Raw genomic sequence first — 14,814 nt, 5'->3', positions numbered from 1 at the left:
AAGAAAACTATTCCAGTTTAGCCAACAGCAGTGATTCCATTAGTGTGTGTGTACTGTATGTGTGTGTGTTTAAAAGTCATTCTACACTATAACCTCCCCTCCTCCTTATCATCATTTTCAGCATACGAGTGAATGAACCAAGCCACTTACAGTTTTGTTTTTAAAGCAGCTGGTGGCAAAAGAAATAGCAAATTAAGGTTAAGTGAGGTTTAATGTCTCTATTTCATTCTTCACTTCATTTACATGTCTTTTCTAAATGTTTTGATTGTTTTTATATGCAAAGATATAAATATAGTGTTGTAAATTAGTAATATTTTGCGGGATGGAACGGATTATTCGCATTTACTGTACATTATTTCCTAGGGGAAAATTTCGTCTTAACAACTCGCCTCCGGAATGGATTAAATTCGTATACCAATGTATGTAGATTAGGAAAAATGCAGTTAATGTATACTATAGATAACTGTATAAAAAGATTAAATAAAAAAAACACAACCCACTACTGTACGACTACAGTACATCAAGCACGGTATCAAATAGCTCCAATTTAAATTATGTCTTGCGAGTAAACCTAATATGGTGTCAGTGACTTACTATGTTGTTTATGTCTCTGACTACAGAGAACGTAGGCTTCTCTACACGGCTAAATGGCTAACGGTTATTTGTGTTTCAGATGTGCGGTAGCAATTTGTTTACAGAAGAGAAATGTGCTTTTAGGATCTCACTAACTGCACAAAACTGGACAACTCAGTGTATTTTATTTAGAGTGTAAACTTGTTTAGAGCAGTTGCTTTAGTTTTTCAATATGCAACTGTAGACTATATGAAAACCAAAAAGATGATTTAATATTGATAGGTTTTTCTTCTGAAAGAACTGGTCTCATTTTTTAGGACTGTAAAAGTGTTCCAAACACAAGTCATAATTACAGGCACATGGCAGAATAATAAACCTAGCCGTTCATGTGAAAGTAATATATCCATTTTCGTGGAACTGGAGATGGATGTAGTTACTATAATGAGGATAATTAAATGAACCATTCCAAAGGGCAACTGTTATGTTACAGCACTGTATGTGATATTTAAGGAGCAGGAGAAAGACTCAAAGCAGAGACCTACTAAGCGTGCAATTCATCTTACACTGTTTCATCTTAACCAGCACAGGCAATGAGGCTTATTTACTCATTTATGAAACTTTATTTTCTGTCCCAACAACATACAGTAGCATAAAACAATAACTATAAAAAAAAAAAGGTTTTAGACATCAAACTGTGCATTTGTGTTTCGGATATGTCAGGTAGAACACAAGATATCATGAAATTTTTTAACGTGTACTTTTTATCGCTACCAGAATAGCATGTGGAACTCTAATTATTATTATTTTATTTTTGGTCATAGAAACACCTGGAAACAACCGGAAAAATTTGTGGTTATGTGTATCTGTATTATTTCTTTGCCTATGTGACTCCCCTTTTTTTTTTTTTTGCTTAGTCATGTTTGTATCGTTGGTTAAAATGAAATAAAATTCAGTTCATCATATTTTCAATGTTGTGCTAGAAAAAATGAATATGTCACTCTATAGTGCACAATCCTGAGCTATATCTGTTTATTAAAAAAAAAAAAATTACCAGAGTTTTAAGAGCTTCGGGGCACTGCAACTTCAAAAAAAACAAAAATATCTCCAACTCCAACTGTTGCATAATCAATGAGTAACAAGTCAGTTACAGGAAAGTACTCAATGACAAAAATGGGCTTATGTCCCTTATTAGTTATTCCTCTTATACTGTACCAACGAAATATATAGTACTGTATGTAGTAATGTATGATACACTTTTTACACATTATATTTACATATTCTGTGAGTGAATGACTGAATGTGGAAAGTCAACAACATGTTATGACAACTGTAAAACATAATTTCCTCTTGTGAGTGTGTTTGTGCCAAGTGATTGATTGACACCCTGTCAAGGGTGAACCCCGTCTGGTGCCCTACAGTAAGTCTCCTGGGATAAGCTCGAGGCCACCCACGACCTTATTATTATTAGCATTTCTTTTTCTTAAATATATATTTAAAATATAATATTTACCATAGCCTATGATTATATGGAGCATCTGCTATACAAGTTCCTGTAATTAGGTTATTATACAGTAGAGAAAACAATAACATATTGGTACAAGTAAATTAATATGAACCTGGGATTTAAATTACAGCAGACACAATAGTCAAAGCTGCTGTTTTAGAAATTAAATCCTTTAACTTTTGACCAACAGATTTAAGAAAGTGTAAGTTTAGTGCAAGTAGTAACTACAAGCAATTTGTGCCATACTTTAAAAGTCAAAGACTTTAAACTAAGACTTTTACATTATCAGTATCAAACCTAATTTCTTAGCAATTATTGTAAGAATACACAAAAATAGACACACATGAATACATAAATCACGTTGAAAATATGATCTTTTTTAACACAGTGCAGCCTTTTTTTTTTTTTTTGCAAAAGTCTACTCTCCAAGTGACATTTATAAGCTCATCTACAAATACTAAGGAAATTGCTTTGGGGTCAGAGCCTGCTAAGTGGATAATTGTTTAACATCATTTTCTCCTCAGCACCCTCATCTGCCGGTTAGGACTTGCCTTCAGGCATGAGGTTAATGCAGGCTAACGGGTAGGAAAAATGTGACACAGTGGTCAGAACTGTCTGTTAGCTGAACGCTCCCCTAGGAAATCGGCATCGACCCTGTTAATGTCAATCTGCAAGGCTGCTGGCAAGATCACACTTTTCGAGTTAGTGAACCAAGGGTTCCAATAATTGGTGTTGTCTCACTGGTCTCAGCCTGACCTTCAAAGTGTTTGTGTTAATCAAAGACTTTGTAGAAATCACTTCAAATCCACATGAGGTGTTTTCTGCCTGAACTGGCAGTTATTGAAGATCAGCTTTAATTTTAGATTGAACAGGATGTCTATTAAACAGAACATAATCCATCTTTTCAAATACTGTAGTAGCCTTTATTTAAATGTATGCAAAAATATTTTGGTCTTAGTAATAATATTGTAGTTATTCGTCCAGAGAGGGCAAGCAAGTTCATTTTTAGTTTTCAGAGCCCTGTTTGGTTTCAGGGATCTTTGGTCTTTGGAGCTTTGTTTCTTTTGTGTTTTCAGTTTTCTTTTGTTTCTTTTTAATTCAAATTAATAATCCCACGCTATTTAAAACGGGAAGGTCTTCCTGTAACGTGTGTCATAAGCACTCCCATTTAGTTTACCCCCTCAGAGGCTCTGTGTAAGGGCTCTTATAAATATTGTTACAGTAATGTACCTCCCGTGGTACAAGTTAAAAAGATTATCTTGATTATTTACAATAACATTCATGGTAACATGAACTTTTGGGATTTCATGGTTTTCTGCATTAATTTTTCATACATTGTGATTTGATCTTCACCTAAGTCAATGCTATCGACAAATATAATGTGCCTAAAATAATAACACACAAAAAAGTCTGATCTTTCATGTCTTTATTGAACACACTCATTCAACATTCAAAATGGCAGTGAAAAAGTAAGTGAACTCTTGGAACTATTAACTGGACCCTCCCCTTGGCAGCAATAACCTCGACAAGGCACTTCCTGTAGCTGTGGATCAGACCTGCACATCATTCAAAAGAAATTTTAGCCCATTATGCCAGAACTGCGTTATCTCTGTCATATTCTTAGAAAATCTCATGTGTATGATTCTATTCAAGTCATTCTATAGCATCTCTATTGGGATGAGATCTGGGCTCTGACTTGACCACTCCAATAGTCGGATTTTGTTTTTCTGAAGCCATTCTGTTGTGGCCTTGCTCCGGTGTTTGGGGACATTGTCCTGTTGCATCACCCAACTCGATGAGTTTCAGCTATACTACAGACATTCAATATCAATAATTTTTTGATACACTTGGTGTATCAAAAGCTGGCAGGCCCTGATGCATCAAAGCTGGGCTAAATCAAGATGTTTCCTCCATTATACTTCACAGTTGGGATGATGTTTTCATGATGATATGCAGTGGTTTTTATCACCAGATGTAGTGATGTGTGTTCTTTTCAAGTGGTTCTTGGAAGACGAGATACCCTGCTTGTTTAATGTTTTACGTACAGTAGACTTTGGCTGTCACTTGGAATTGTTTCTTTACCTCATTAATGTGTCTTCGTTGTGTTCTTGGGGTCATTTTGACTCGATGGACATTTCTGGGTAGGGTAGCCACAGTTCAAAAGTGTCTCCATTGTAGATTATTTGCTGTAACTATAGACTTGTGAAATTTTAATCACCTTGAAATCATCTTGTAAACCATTCCAGCTTCATGTAAATCAGTTCTTGATCATAGATCCTCTGAATGCTGTTTTTGACAAGGCATGGCTCACATTGTGTGGAGCATAGTAAAAAAATTTATATGGTTATTCTCAGTCATACTGTAGTAGCTCTAGTCCATACTTCCAAACTCATTTTCTTATGAAGACTCCAGGTATGGAGGTTAGTTTCACTAACACTATTAGTTAGTTAGTTAGTTAGTTAGTTAGTTAGTTAGTGTAGTTTCATGTTGAATCTAAACATAAATGTAATATCTTTGGATTTTGAGGTTTTTAATTTTCAGCATTGTAAAAATATTCATAATATAACAATAATATTTTGGCTATTAACTACAGCCACAGTTTACAGCCACAATTAACTTTTTTACTCTTGATCTTTCCACTGATAAAACATTTTAGTCATGACTAAAAGTCATTTTAGTTGTAAAATTGGAGATTTTAAGACAAAACATAAAGCCTGAAAAATCATCTTTTTACAATTTATCCTCTACAGCATCAGAGACACACTGCAAAAAAAAAACCTAAGTAAATTGAAATATCTTGAATCTATCAATCATTCATTTAATGAGATTAGAGTACACCAATTGTAAAAAAAAAACTTAAACTTATTTTAAGGCTTTTATACAATTCTAAACTTGAAATAGTCTAGTTAATTCTAAGCAATAATTTCTTGAAACAAGAAAAATGTAGAATGTAAACAGTTCTGGAAATAGATGTATTAATCTTATATTTGTTAACTGGTATCTTATAATATGAAATTCTACAAACATTTGATTAGTATGCTTTTGCTTGTTAAGATTTCTGCAGTGTAATCCAGTTAATCTTCTTCCACTGCAGCGTAATCTTCCCTCATCAAACCGCAAATGTTCCAGCAGTACACTGCAGTTGTCCAAGCACTTGAGTCTGAATCATTGGCAAGAAAGCTCTTTTACTCACTCACTCACTCACTCACTCACTCATTCTGACTTGCTCACTCTGACATACTTCTTTGATTTCTACTTTGAAGCGTTTGGCTTTTTGAGGGGCTGATATTCCTTTTGAATAATGTCATAGTTCATTCTGCGTTAGTGCACATTTATGAGACAATAAAGCATTATCAGAGCAGCCAAGAAAGCAAGCCCACTGCAGTTTTACGATATTTGTTGGCTTACATGAAACTAGCATCGTAATCAACAGATCAATCCAAATGGGGACAAGGTCACAACAAGGACAAGTGTAATATTAATAGCTTTTCTTTGATAACTAATTCCTGTTTAGTGGTCACTAACACATTCATGTTCATGATCTCAAGGCCCATTTAGAAAATCTAAGATTTTTGCCATCTGTCCAAGATTATCTAAGATTTTGTGGTGTCTGCAAAATAAGCAAATGAATGTTTGTGGGATTTATATGGAATTATCATTGTAACCAGCAGATGAACAGATTAGAGTTTGGGATATATCCAAACGGGGTCTTTCACAGCATGTGAAATGTCTGAAATAATTTTTCCTTAATAGTTTCCCTTCTTATAAAGTGCATTTAAAGTCTATCTCAGGCATACAAATTAAAAAGACAAGATGGCAAAAGCATCGCAGCTGAAGCTGTTTTTTTTCCTACACTACTTCTAAATAAATCAAAGGAAGTTGGATGCAGATAATCTTTTTTATTAAAAAATAACATTTTAATAGGAGATTTATGCTTTTTCTATTGTACCCTGTAGCATTATTATTAATACCCTGGAGTAAAATTAAATATAATCAGAATATACAATATTATCAGTGCTGTGTGTTGCATTTTTTTCAACAAAAAAACACCACCACACAATATGTAGGATAAACTTTCCAAAAGTTCAATTGATTTTACACCATTTAAGTGGCTTACATGATGTTGAACTGATATTGGCTTGATGGCGCTCGATTAATGGCCCTTAATTATACAGTGTTTTAACAGGTCAAAGCACCGGGCAAGTTTAATCACATTAATCAGTTTCTATTGATGGAAAACCTCTTTTCTCCTATATCTCTGCTTAGTTAAAAGGCCATGCCTAGCAGCAAGTCAGTAGCATCTCTTTAAAATGTCACTATACACAACAAAATGGCACAGTTGATTGGTCTTTAGCTATCACACAGTTATCATGTGTGCTGTATTTCAGGTTTGATCATTGCACGTCAATGTATTTTAAAATGCATCGCTCTATGGCACATACAACAGTCCTTTATAGTGTGTTTTAGCTTATGTTATTAGAATGCAGCACAAGTACTAGCAGTCCATTTATAATAAACCCAATACTTCCATATGTTCAACAATCAAAAATTATGTAGTAGCTTATTTCATATTTATATTGAGCCAAATGTGTTACTAATGTGTTGAATTTCTGAGAATATTTTTTTAATACAATAATAAAATAGAAGCAAACAGCAGTAATAACTTGCTGACTACATCTACTGGCTGCGTGACCAGAATATAATGATAATGATATCATAGTTTATATATAGAAGAATAGTGTCTTTCCATGGCTCTGCGCCCAGTTTGTATAATAGGTCTAGTTGATCCCTTGCCCGTGCCTCTATTTCGCTCTACTGATCGATGGCTTTCTGCTGCCTGCTTGCTTATTTGTGCCAGTGCTGCATCCATCTGTGATGGAAGCTTTTGGCACCAGACAAACTCATCGCAGTGACATCAGATTCTGGCCTCCAGCTCCTACTCAAAATACACTGCGTAAATGTATTCGATTCTGGCATGTTCCTGGAGGATATACCCAGGATATTTTATTAGGGGTGTTTAATATTTACCCTTCCCTAATACACCAAATACACATGATCAGTTAACTAACACACGTCTTAGGCCATGCATAGTAGAACATGGGGAAGCATTAAAATGTTGTAACGCAAGTACACTGCTGTATGCTGTACTAGAACAGATTGTGGTTGCAGATAAATAAATAAAAGCAGATAAATTATAAAAGCAATAATTGTAAATTATTCAGCCACCAAGTTAATTGCATATTCATTAATATAAATGTTTAAACAAATTTTAAGTCTAAATCTAAAATATTTTCAAATAAATGACATCAAGACATCACTTCAGTTTAATAAATCCTTTCGATACATTTTAAATGGAACACCAAATCATACTGTGAGAGTACAGTATGTGCCATTTAAACAAAATCTACTAAATCCTAATAATGGTTTTTACATTTTTCTTTTTTTTATTTTATGGATATAAATAATACTCATCAATTTTCATGAGACCTGGAGGCAGTGTTAAGTTTAATAATCGATTTATTTTAAAAAATATTTTTGTATTATTAATCTATTTATTTTAACTTAAATGATTGGAATCACATTGTCATTGGCTTATAAGAGCGCTGCAAAATTTAGAGGAGGAACCCTGCAAAAGCTAAGTACTGTATGTTAAATCTTGACAGAATTTACTGTAAGTAATGTATTGTTCATTTTAATAACTCTGTGCAGGAATATTATATGGAAATTTTTATAATGGCTTATATAAGTCACTTGCAATCAAGGCTTAAATAAAATTAACAGGTATTTATAGGGTTAGGCACTTTGGGACATTTAATTCAGGAGTTGTTGTTTTGTTAATCATATAACAGGCTTCCAAGAGCAGAAATGCTCTCCATACCTGTGTAAAACTAGTTTGATATATACTGGAGGTGCATCTCAATCAATTAAGATATTATTGAAACGTTTATTTATGTCAGTAATTCAATTCAAAAAATAAAAAAGTAAAAGTGTTTCTCTTTTAATTTTGTTGATTATGGCTTCCAGCTAATGAAAACCCCAAATTCAGCATTTTAGTAAATAAGAATATAAAACCTCAAAACACCCGCAAAGGTTTCCTGAGCCTTTAAATTGTCTCAGTAGGCCACACAATCATGGGGAAGATTGCAAGCACAATAATGGAAAGTTGAAATGTTGGAAAAAATTGGATTTAAAAAGGTGTACAAGCAACTTCACAAGGAGTGGACTGCTGTAGAAGTTAGTGCTTCAAGAGCCACCACGCAAAGACGTACCCAGGACATGGGCTACAACTGTAAAATTCTTCATAATCGTTGGTGTGAAATCCAGCACACAGGAAGCAATTTACACGTCCTTCCTTCAGAATGTCATGTTCAAACTTGTATCTCCTCACGCATGGTGGACATATAATCATAGAAGCTAGCTCATCTCCTGAGACTGAATCCCAGCAGGACCAAGCTGCTATAAATCCTTGCAGAAGTGTTCCCACACCAAGATCCTCTCATCTCCCTTGAGCATCCTTTCATCACAGAACCTGATAACACACAAACTTTTGCTATAGTTCATTTTTTTCATTTTCCTAACCTGATCTGGTCATGTAGCTTTCTCTATAATATACCATCAGGATTTGCTCATTTTCCTACACACAGCTCACTCAGGTGCTTGTTTATTTATTTATTTATTTGTTTCTTCCACAGAAACCATTCAGGTACTTATTCAGTGCTTTTTCATGTGAAAAGTGTGTTGCGGTGTAATTCAACTCAGCCTGGCAACGCTTCTCCTGCAGGTTATCATCAGAACCCTTTTACTGATCCAGAATGCTACTTATTATCAATCTCACAAATTTGTCCACATCATCCAATTGCTGGCTTTCCACCACTGGCTTCCTGGAGCTGCTCACATTAAAATGAAAGCACTGATGCTTGGCTAAAAAAAAAAAGCATAAATGGAAAAGACCCCACCTGTCTCGAAGCACTGATTATATACAGTACACTGCATTGTAGCTTTTCCTTCTGACTAAGGAAAATAATTTTTAATAGTCCAAAGACATGCACTGTAGACTGGTTGGTGTTGCTACATTATCTACATTGTGTGTATGTTTATGGATTGCCAAAGGTTGGGTTTCCTTAGCTAAACTTCTCTTAACTGCTGGTGTGAAGTTACAGGTCGTTGTGGCCAACCATCTCTTAAAGAAGATCGATGGATAAATAGAAACCTCTCACTTACTCACTCGCCCACTGACTCGCTATACCACTTATTACGGAAGTGTACAGGGGGCCATGAGCCTATCCCAATGGACTGAGGACACTAGACACAGTGTTTCATTCAATTCACCAACTCAGAAAGTCACAGAAGTGTGAGTACATATTGGAATCGGGAAAAGAAGAGTATTCAAGACAAAAATGATCCCTTATAAAGGAGTACTGTAGAATACGTAATGGAAGACAGATAGTGTATATCAATCAGGCGGTAAGTGTTGTCGATCCAGCACAGAGAACCAGAAACCAGGGTCAGTTTTTCACATGGAAATATATAAGCAAATTATATTTTTAATTAAATGATTCCAAGTTCCCCTCAAAACATCCTTCAGTTGTTTATATTTTCATTAAGAGCATGTGCATTTTTGGTGTGACAGACATATTGGGAGATCATGTGTTCCTCTGACCTGTGCCTTTAAGCCATGTTTTTTGCAATTTTTTCCCTGACTGTCATTTTTTCCTCATTATGGTTTTAACAACATCAATAATTGCATGATATTGTTTAACGAATTATATGTAAACAGTTGAGAAAATTGCATGAGCTGAAGAGGCTATAATTACAAGCCTGTTGTTTAATGATAATTATAGACCACTAACTCTTTTGTAATATGAAATGTAATCAGATTGGTAGGGCAGCATGAATATAAACAAATGAGTAGCTTTTCACAAGATAAATACACGGTGGAAAAAAACACCTGAATTTCCATGTTGGTTAATGTGTAATGTGTCTTTTAGATATACAGTTGATGTTTTTTATGACTGCACGCACTTTGTTTCACCCTGACATAGGTTTATCATCAGGTTAAGTTCTTGCGTCCTTTTCATTAACTATTGGCACAAAACTCCTAACACTTTGGAAAAACAATTTATTCATTTCTTCATCAAACTAATTTTTTCCTTGCACGCTCATATATTGTTGACGGGGCTCATGGTGGAGGCAGAACTAATCCCAGAAACATGCACGCACATACACACACGCAAACTCTCCAATGTTTAGCTGGCCTGTCTTTAGATTTGCCACGGTATTCCTTGTTTTGTTTCTTTCCCCCTATTTTGTGTTTCTTTTTGCTTTTGTTGGTCTCCATTACACATTTGATGTTAATTGTATTTACTTTCCCCTTGTCTTGTCTCCTTCGTCGACCTATTTTTAGCCTGCGTTTTAGCATTAGCTTTTCTTTCTAACCATAGTCATAGTCATTTTACAGTTTTAATTTCGTGTTTATGTTTTGTAATGTTTTTTAACATTCATTTATTTAAAGAAAAAAACTGCATTCTGCCTTAGATCCATTTGTTGTCCACAATCAGCACTTATTGTGGTGTTGTTCTGCCTACCTTATGCAATGATAAACCAATCATTTTCCATTAATTTTGGATCCTTCCAGAACCACTTTTAAACCTGTGGTTTCAAGGAAAAATCCATCAATGTGGTAATTTGGTTATTTAGTAGGTTAAGGTAGCTGACTTAATTTTATTGCAACATAATATTACTGTGCCTAGACACATCACGAATGAGGTAAATCTTGAGTCATCAGACCACATGACCTTTTTTATCACTCCAAAGTCAAATTTGCTCCCGAACCTACACCAATGCAAATTTGTTACAACCTCAGGAGAGCTTACTAGAGGTCCTTACAGCCTCTTTTGGGCTTGGTGTGAATTTTGTTTATGATGTGTGAATGTTTATTAGTGTCGTTAGAAAAAATATTTAAAAAAAAAATAGTAAGACAATTAAAGGATATGTGAAAGTCTGAAGCACAATAGGAATGTTTTAATCTAAAATTTCTGTGGTTTGAAGTCTAATGACAAATTTACCATATAATTTTTTCTTCCTAAAATATATGTGGTTTGGTCATTTCATTTCATTCAAAACTTTGGAAAACATGAGTAAAAATTTCTTTCATACGTAAATTTTAATATAATTATAATATTTATTCATCAAGTTTTATCAAGTTCTATAAAATGCAACTTCACCAAAGTCAAAGACTCTAGAGTATTCATCAAAGTCTCTAAAGTATTCATCAAAGTCTCTAAAGTATTCATCAAAGTCTCTAAAGTATTTGCTTTATTTACAAAACAAAAACTACTGTTTTATACAAGACTGTATTTGTCTACCTAAATAGAGTGAAGCAAAATACAAAAAGTAAAAAAAAAAAATATGCAGGTATTAATGAAACAAGAAAAAAGAGAAGAAATATTTTCCTTAGTTTTCCATAGTTTCCTTGTGTTCCTGCCTTTTTATCAACTAATTTATTTCTGTATTATTCTTTACTACTATTACTACTACCACTACTACTACTACTACTACTAATAATAATAATCATAATTATTATTATTATATTTATTACATTTAAAAAATCTTTCTCTTAGTATCAGTGACTATACTGTCTACAACCATTAACTTTTTGTTTCTTTTATTATTTGTTTTATTACTGCTGTTATATGCTAATTGTTGAATATTTTACTCTAATCTTCCCTGAAATGGCTTGTTTTGCTTTTGGTGAACAATTTTGAAAATACTGCTAGATAAAAACTAGATAGAAAAAAAAAAGAAATTATATGTAAGCAGAACAATTGTAGTGTTGGGTGAAGGAAGACAGAAAAATAAATAAATAAATAAATAAATATATAAATAAATAATTTTAGTAATTAACTCAAACAGCATTTTGCAACAATGTGCCATCCCACCTGGTTTGCACATAGTGGGACCATCGTTTGTTTTCCAACAAGAATGACCCCATACACACCTCTAGGTTATGTAAGAGCTAGAGTATTTGTTCAAGAAAGAAAATGATCGAGTGCTACAGTACATACAGATCAGTACAGATCTGGTCTCCATGATAAACTGATCTAACTCTACTTGAGATGGTTTGGACTTGAAATTAAAGCAGCCAATAAGTGCTCAACTTCAGGGAGTTACAGGTTACTACCTTATGAGTCTGACTGAGAGAATGCCAAGAGTGTGCAAAGCTGTAATCAAAGCAAAAGGGGTACATTAAAGAATCAAAAATGTAAAACTGTCAAGGATTAATATACAAAGATGAAAAATAAATAAAAACCACTAAATAAGACGTCTCCAAACTTTTAACTGGTAGTGTGTGTACTGTATATTAATTAGCAAACAGAGCAGAATCATATGAATTTTTTTTTAAGTTTACATAAATGAGTTTCAGCAAACTAAAAATGTTTTTTAGTTCTAAAAAATTGGTTTTCTCTTCTATATCTGTACAGTACATTTGACAACACATTATAAGCAGTGGAAAAACTTGTGGCCTAAACAATGTCTCTGTTTTTTCTGGTATTTGCAGACAGGTCATGCTGTTCTAATTTGGGCATTAAATCTTTAAACTGCATTGCCTAAGGGCTTGCGTTCATAGGAAACTGAATATTTGGGAATGTCCCCTCCCCATTGCATTATCAAATGGAGTTGATAGAGTGCAATTTATGTTTAATGATGCACAAAACAAGGGATTAAGTCTGTATGCTAGTTAAAGTACTGCAATAATTAAATTTGCTTATTGAATTGACGACCATCCTGAGAGATGGACAGGATACAGTCATACAGACCACTACAGGTTTTTAAGCATTAGTGTTATCACTTTAGCAGTAACTGAAAAGCAAGGGAACATAAACTGATCAGCTTTTTTAATAAGACTCCTTCTTCTTGTTTGTCTTTCGGCTGTTCCCTTTCGGGGGTCGCCACAGCAAATCATCTGCCTCCATCTAAGATAAATGTCTAATCCTATCCTCTGCTTTCTCTTCTCTCATACCAACTAACTTCATGTCCTCTCTCATTACATCCATAAATCTCCTCTTTGGTCTTCCTCTAGACCTCTTGCCTGGCAGTTCCAACCTCAGCATCCTTCTACTGATATATTAAAAATCTCTCCTCTAATGATGTCCAAACCACCTCAATCTGGCCTCAATGATTTTATCTCCAAAACATCTAACATGGGTTGTCCCTCTGATAAACTAATTCTTGATCCTATCCATCATTGTCTCTTCCAAAGAGAACATCTTTTAACATCTTCAGCTCTGCTACCTCTAGCTCTGCCTCCTGTCTTTTCTTTAGTGCCACTGTCTCTAAGCCGTAGAGCATTGCTGGTCTCATCACTGTTCTGTACACCTTTCCGTTTATCCTCGCTGATAATCTTTTATTGTACAACACACCTGAAACTTTTCCCCACCCATTCCAACCTGCCTGTACCCGCCTCTTTACCTCCATTCCACACTCTTTGTTGCTCTGGACTGCTGACCCTAAGTATTTAAAGTCCTGCACCTTCTTTACCTCTGCTCCCTTTAACCTCACCGTTCCACTTGGGTCCCTCTCATTCACACACATGTATTCCATCTTGCTGCGGTTAAACTTTATTCCTGTGCTTTCTAGAGCATACCTTCACCTCAGGTGAATCTTCTCCAAAGATTTTCCTCCACCTGTTCCTTGCTCTCGCTACGAAGCGCAATGTCATCTGCAAACATCATAGTTCATGGAGACTCCTGTCAAACCTCATCTGTCATCCTGTCCATCACCAGAGCAAACAAAAAGCGGCTTAGAGACGCTTGATGCAGACACACCTTAAACATTAAACTCTTCTGTCACACCTACACCTCCTCTCATACATGTCCTGCACCACTCTAACATACTTCTCTGCCACTCCAGACTTCCTCATACAACACCACAGCTTCTCTCTCGGCACCCTGTTATACGTTTTCTCTAAGTCTACAAATCTACAAAGACACAATGCAACTCTTTATTACCTTCTCTGTACTTCTCCACCAGCATCCTCAAGGCAAATACTGCATCTGATGTACTCTTTTTAGGAATGAAGCCATATTGCTGCTCACAAATGCTCACATCTGCCCTTAACCTAACTTCCACTACTCTTTCACACAGCTTCATTGTATGGCTCATTAGCTTTATGCCTCTTAAAAATTCTTAAAAATTGGCACTAATACACTTCTCCTCCATTCCTCTGGAATCCTCTCACTCTCCAAGATCTTGTGAAACAAAACAGTCAGAAACTCTACTGCCACCTCTCCTAAGCACTTCCATACCTCCACAGGTATGTCATTAGGACCAAACGACTTTTCACTCTTCATCTCCTTTAACGCCCTCCTCACCTCACTTTTACTTATTTGCTACTTTCTGCTCCACAACAGAGGTGACTGTCTACTCTTTCCGCTCTTTTATTTTCCTTATTCATCAATTCTTTAAAGTACTCCTTCCATCTTCCCATCACCCTCCTGGCACCTGTCAGTATATTTCTATCTCTTCTTTAATCAGTCTAACCTGCTGCACATCCTTCCCATCTCTATCTCTCTGCCTCGCCAAACTGTACAGATCCACCTCACCCTCCTTACTATCCAATCTTCAAATCCTCATATGCTCTTTGTTTGGCCTTTGCCACCTCTACCCTAACCTTACATTGCATCCTCCTGTACTCATGTCTACGTATCACCTTCAGTCCTCTCTGTGTTCCACTTCTT

The sequence above is a fragment of the Clarias gariepinus genome, chromosome 13 (assembly GCF_024256425.1).
Source record: "Clarias gariepinus isolate MV-2021 ecotype Netherlands chromosome 13, CGAR_prim_01v2, whole genome shotgun sequence".
In the NCBI taxonomy this organism is placed as follows: Eukaryota; Metazoa; Chordata; class Actinopteri; order Siluriformes; family Clariidae; genus Clarias; species Clarias gariepinus.
This window is presented reverse-complemented; position numbering follows the sequence as displayed.